Source organism: Schistocerca serialis, chromosome 1, assembly GCF_023864345.2.
Source record: "Schistocerca serialis cubense isolate TAMUIC-IGC-003099 chromosome 1, iqSchSeri2.2, whole genome shotgun sequence".
Taxonomy (NCBI): domain Eukaryota; kingdom Metazoa; phylum Arthropoda; class Insecta; order Orthoptera; family Acrididae; genus Schistocerca; species Schistocerca serialis.
Genome location: NC_064638.1, coordinates 84,498,989 through 84,505,863, shown reverse-complemented (window position 1 = coordinate 84,505,863; position 6,875 = coordinate 84,498,989).

Below are 6,875 nucleotides of genomic sequence, written 5' to 3'. Positions count from 1 at the left end.
TTTCCATTCGTCTGTAAAGAATTCGCGTTAGTATTTTGCATCCATGACTTATTAAACTGATTGTTCGGTAATTTTCACAGCTGTCAACACCTGCTTTCTTTGGGATTGGAATTATTATACTCTTCTTGAAGTCTGAGGGTATTTCGCCTGTCTCATACATCTTGCTCACCAGATGGTAGAGTTTTGTCAGGACTGGCTCTCCCAAGGCCGTCAGTAGTTCTAATGGAATGTTGTCTACAACCGGGGCCTTGTTTCGACTCAGGTCTTTCAGTGCTGTCAAACTCTTCATGCAATATCATATCTCTCATTTCATCTTCATCTACATCCTCTTCCTTTTCCATAATATTGTCCTCAAGTACATCGCCCTTGTATAGACCCTCTATATACTCCTTCCACCTTTCTGCTTTTCCTTATTTGCTTAGAACTGGGTTTCCATCTGAGCTCTTGATATTCATACAAGTGGTTCTCTTTTCTCCAAAGGTCTCTTTAATTTTCCTGTAGGCAATATCTATCTTACCCCTAGTGAGATAAGCCTCTACATCTTTACATTTGTCCTCTAGCCATCCCCGCTTAGCCATTTTGCACTTCCTGTCGATCTCATTTTTGAGACGTTTGTATTCCTTTTTGCCTGCTTCATTTACTGCATTTTTACATTTTCTCCTTTCATCAATTAAATTCAATATTTTTTCTGTTACCCAAGGATTTCTACTAGCCCTCGTCTTTTTACCTACTTGATCCTCTGCTGCCTTCACTACTTCATCTCTCAAAGCTAACCATTCTTCTTCTACTGTATTTCTTTCCCCAATTCCTGTCAATTGTTCCCTTATGCTCTCCCTGAAACTCTGTACAACCTTTGGTTTACTCAGTTTATCCAGGTCCCATCTCCTTAAATTCTCAACTTTTTGCAATTTTTTCAGTTTTAATCTACAGTTCATAACCCATAGATTGTGGTCAGAGTCCACATCTGTCCCTGGAAATGTCCTACAATTTAAAACCTGGTTCCTAAATCTTTGTCTTACCATTATATAATCTATCTGATACCTTTTAGTATCTCCAGGCTTCTTCCATGTATACAACCTTCTTTTATTTTTCTTGAACCAAGTGTTAGCTATGATTAAGTTATGCTATGTGCAAAATTCTACCAGACGGCTTCCTCTTTCATTTCTTAGCCCCAATCCATATTCACCTACTACGTTTCCTTCTCTCCCTTTTCCTACTGTCGAATTCCAGTCACCCATGACTATTAAATTTTCGTCTCCCTTCACTACCTGAATAATTTCTTTTATCTCATCATACATTTCTTCAATTTCTTCGTCATCTGCAGAGCTAGTTGGCATATAAACTTGTACTACTGTAGTAGGCATGGGCTTCGTGTCTATCTTGGCCACTATAATACGTTCACTACGCTGTTTGTAGTAGCTTACCCGCACTCCTATTTTTTTTATTCATTATTAAACCTACTCCTGCATTACCCCTATTTGATTTTGTATTTATAACCCTGTATTCACCTGACCAGAAGTCTTGTTCCTCCTGCCACTGAACTTCACTAATTCCCACTGTATCTAACTTTAACCTATCCATTTCCCTTTTTAAATTTTCTAACCTACCTGCCCGATTAAGGGATCTGACATTCCACGCTCCGATCCGTAGAATGCCAGTTTTCTTTCTCCTGATAATGATGTCCTCTTGAGTAGTCCCCGCTCCGAGATCCGAAGGGGGGACTATTTTACCTCCGGAATATTTTATCCAAGAGGACGCCATCATCATTTAACCATACAGTAAAGCTGCATGCCCTCGGGAAAAATTACGGCTGTAGTTTCCCCTTGCTTTAAGCCGTTCGCAGTACCACAACAGCAAGGCCGTTTTGGTTAGTGTTACAGGGCCAGATCAGTCAATCATCCAGACTGTTGCCCCTGCATCTACTGAAAAGGCTGCTGCCCTTCTTCAGGAACCACACGTTTGTCTGACCTCTCAACAGAAACCCCTCCGTTGTGGTTGCACCTGCGATACGGGTATCCGTATCGTGGAGGCACGCAAGCCTCCCCACCAACGGCAAGGTCCATGGTTCATGGGGGGAGGATCTACACAGTAAACTTTGAAATAGCTTCTGTGACAGCCGGCATTCTCCCTATTCAGATGTACTGTCCAAAATTCTATGTGTCTCCTGTCACAAGTCTATATAAAAAAAGACGTAAGCGGCGATCACGAATCATGCGAACTGGTAATCAAATGTCGCGAGTTCTGTCGCTCTAGCAAGATGGTACTGCTGTTGACTGCCTGCATTGCTCAAAATGGTTCAAATGGCTCTGAGCACTATGGGACTTAACATCTGAGGTCATCAGTCCCCTAGAACTTAGAACTACTTAAACCTAACTAGCCTAAGGACATCATACAAATCCATGCCCGAGGCAGGATTCGAGGCTGAAGTGCCTAGAACCGCTCGACCACATAGGTCGGCGCCTGCATTGATCAACAGATTGCTGTGTATATGACCGACGGAGCAGCAACTGCAACGATGCGCGATCGTAGTAAACAACGTGTTCCTCGGTAAATCTACTACATCCGTACTCCGTAGAGGATAATAGAGAGTACTACGACTGCCCACTAAAGCAGTCAGACTTTGTCTCAGCTCGAGCGTAGCCTCAGCTCCTACTCAGCACCAGTAGTTGCCCAATCATCTTGCAACCAAGTTTCCGTCAATCCCCTGTCTTCCCTCCAAATGTGTGCGCGGGAATCATCGCCCCGCGTCACACAATTTCAGCCAGTGAGTGGTTTCTGCTAGATGTTTTAAGTTGAAACGTTCTCGAGGTTTCTGCGTCGCTAACAGAACCATCGGAATTTTTCTGCGAGTCCCACGCCAAGAGCAGGGTTGTGAGGGCCTTACAAGAAGCGCAGTCACAGGCACGGCCCGTAGCGGCGCCGCACCCGTCTTTTGTGTTAATACGACGCCTTGGTCGCAAAAAACTGAGTCTGGGCCAGCTATCCATGTAGTGAAGAAATCGCAGCTTTGAGTTTTCCGGTGCGGGACGAGGGCCTGTCGCAAGCTTTCTCTCTGGCCACCCATGGAGGCCGCTATAAGCCTTACCGACTCGGCTGTTCCTTCGTTGTGACTTATTCACAAAAACCGAAGCTAACTGAATTATTTTCATCTGCTACAAAATTTACTATTTCCGTGAAATGCGACATTTAACCACCACTTGCCCCACTTGATTTCTCCGGTGTGGAGATAACTAGAAATATTCAGAATGATTCTGCAAAACCATATGCAAACTGTATGGTTGTGTGTTAAAAATATGAGGAGGGCGAGTGATGTGGGTTTTGCACTCGTTGGGGAGGGTACACATCGGTTGCCACCTTGATAGTTCAAGGAAACCGAGAACGACTGTAGCGCTTTTAGTGGCTTGGAAGTGAACTTCAAACATTGGAAAACATGGCGCGAAAATCTGTATTCTAGCTTTTTCGAAATACGAGTATTAAATGATAAAATTTTTCATGTACACTTTATGGGTGAGCCTCGCAATTCAGTGTGAAAGTGTGTATTTGAAATGTTTTTGTGATCTCACAAAGTAACAGGGTGCTCACATGTTTTAACGTAAGTATGGGCGAAACGTGTTCTCCATACAAATTATTCAGGAATGTTGAGGATATTGTTATCTGCTCATTATTTTCTGTTGCTCTCGTCGTAAGCCCTAGTCTCTCAAATACGAGGATAGTTCGGAAAGTAAGTTCTTTATTTGTTTTTGTTTCATACAGAACGGAAGCTGCTTTTATCATATGGTGTTCTGTGGACTTCTGTTTCTGCATACAAATACTTGAGTCAACTGCTTAATTTAAATCCATTGTTACACTGTTTGTATTCTCTTTTATTTTAGTTTGCATCTGTTTTTGTACCTTTCTGCATTTATTGGAGGATTCCATGCAGGGGCGCCCGCAGGTTTTTGTCTCAGCAGGGGCAAAAAATTTTCACCACACACACACACACACACACACACACACACACACATATATATATATATATATATATATATATATATATATATATATATATATTCCCAGATTTTATGTTTCTGAACCGTATTCTGCCAATAAATTGTTTTCTTACCACTAATAATTGTGTAAGCGCTTAAAAACGCTGCTCATGCAGTTGGATTTAAATTAACAGTCCAGAAAAAAACGGTTCACTACATTCAACTGTGTAAACCTGGACAAATTCACATACATTACTGTGAAAGCTTCTTTTATGGACTTAACAATAGTGTTCTGCAGCTGCGTAGTGTACTAAGAACGATTCTTTCATGTGATACAGCTCTATATTGGAATAGGCCTACGCATTCTAATATGCTTACTGAATTACTATTGTTCTCTGAAGAGCATTTGTCGTTTCATGGTAAGCCATGTTTTGCCCCTATATTAGGGTGACCAAACGTCCCAGAAAACCGGGATTGTCCCGGTTTTCATCCCTGTGTTCCGGTGTCCCGAAAATTTATTTCGGGACGCTCAAAAGTCCCGGAATTCAGTTTTTAAATACATTTCGCGAAACTTTCTCAAATTTTTGGGATTTCACTATATTAAAGGAAATACAACACGAGAAATTAATATATTTTAGCTTATTTGTCTAAAACCTCCATTGTCCCATACTAGTAATCACAGTATCAGTATTGATACACTCAAACAATAATTTACTTTGAGCGGTACTTTGGCCAACAAGTAGTAACTTGTATTATTGTAACAGAGCTATGAAACCGTCCGATTGTCGCACCACTTACACACTCATTGTCAGAACAATGTAGTAGTTGATGTTTTGTAAGATAAACTGCAATATTAGTGCTATTATTGCTGCAGTACTGTGAAACGCAATGCCGAAACGTGCCTGCAAGTTCAGTGACTGTTATTCCAAGGGATGGAATTTCATTAAGAAAGGTCGTTTTGATTACGAAGCAGAGTGTTCCGTATGTAACTGTTTTATTAGTATAAGTCATGGTGGACGTTCCGACATAGTTGATCACATCAGGTCAAAGAAACACAGTAACAGATACAGTGCAGCGAGCTGCAGTAAAACTCTACAAAATTATTTTGTCAATCATCAGTCAAGTGAAGAGACGAAAGTTCGAGCAGCCGAGCTTACACTAGCCTACCACACGGTAAAACATCACCAAACTTATAGATCTAGTGATTGTACTAATAAGCTTAACAGCATTATGTTTGATGATTCTTCCATTGCAAAAAAGTTTAGTTCAGCAAGAACATAAGTGTCAGCCTTAACGAAAGGAGTTATTGCTCCCCAGAGTGTAAAGGAAAGCCTTGAATACATCAAAAAGTCTTCTTTCGACGGGATATCCACTGATACCAGCAATCACAAGGCCACTAAAATATTTCCGTTTGCTGTTCAGTTTTTCGATATTAATCAGGGAACACAGACCAAACTTCTGAAGGTGAGTTCCATACCTAATGAAACATCTGATGAAATTTCAAGATTTTGTATGAATACTATCGAAATGTTTGATCTTGAGAAAAATAAATGTGTGGCATTTTGTGGAGACAACACCAATACAAACTTTGGTGGTTTAAAAAGACAAGGCAAATGGAACGTATTTACCAAATTAAAGGCATCATTGCATGAAAACATTGAAGGCATGGGGTGCCCTGCACATGTTTTACACAATAGCGTGCAGACATATGCTGACAGTTTAAGCTGTGATGTTGAATCTATCGTCATGAAGGTATACTCACACTTTTACATATATACTGTTAGAACAGAGAGGCTTAACGATTTCTGTGATTATGTGGGAACAATATATGAATGTAATGTGTCACTCGAAAACTCGCTCATTAACACTGTTTCCAGCAGTGAAAGAGTAATCCGCCTGTTTGAACCGTTAAAAGACTTTTTCCTAAATGAAGACAAAACCCCCAAAATATTGGTCCAGTTTTTCAGTAACCCTTTTAGTGAAGCCTACTTATGGTTCATTCACAGTCAGCTTAGCACTTTGCAGCATGGGATAAAGGAAATTGAGGGAAGCACGAAAGTGTGATAGAGGTAAATGATGTTTTGAAAAATACTCTGGAACCTGTTACTAAGAGGAGAGAACAGCAGTTCATTTCTTTTAATGTTAAATCTGTCCTTAAAAGAGCAGCAGTATCAGAAGCAGCGGAAAGGAGTTTTAGAGAAGAAGTTAACAAGTTTTATGACACTCGTGTAGAATATCTCAGCAAGTGGAGCGCCTCTTATTTACCCTCATCGCCAGTGTTTGATTGGATGTTACTGAAGAGAGTGCTAAAATGGGAAAGTGTTGAAGAGACAGTTTCTTATTTGAAGAGTAAAGAGATTGAAATCGATGATTCCATTCTCTTTGATCAGTTCGGCATACTGACAAATTTTGTTGAAGAAAGTCTTCACAAGTGGAATAATGAAAAAAAAAGCACAATTGGAATGTCATGAGAAGTGAGTGAGTTTTTTTTAAAAGCTTTGACCGTCTTCAGCATTACTCTGAGTTGGTAATAATTGCAAGGTATTTATTTGCAATCCCAGCCCATAATGCCAATGTGGAAAGAATATTTTTGTTCATGAATATCCAGTGGACTGATGAAAGAAACAGAATGGAGGTGGACTCTCTTGAAGCAATCCTGCAGATCCTGTACAACTAAAAATGGATTGTGCGGAGTTTTAACACTGTGTCTCAAAGAACAAAGACATGATCAAGAAGGCTGGGGGCAGTGAAAAATACCCTTTTCTCCAAGAACAGTCAGTTCCATCTACAAGTGCTCAGTAATATTAAAGCTCATGTTAATATTAATTGATTAAATGTTGAATGGCTGTAAAATTTTGTAGAATCGTAATACATTTCTTTATTACTGTATACGTTTATTAAATGTCA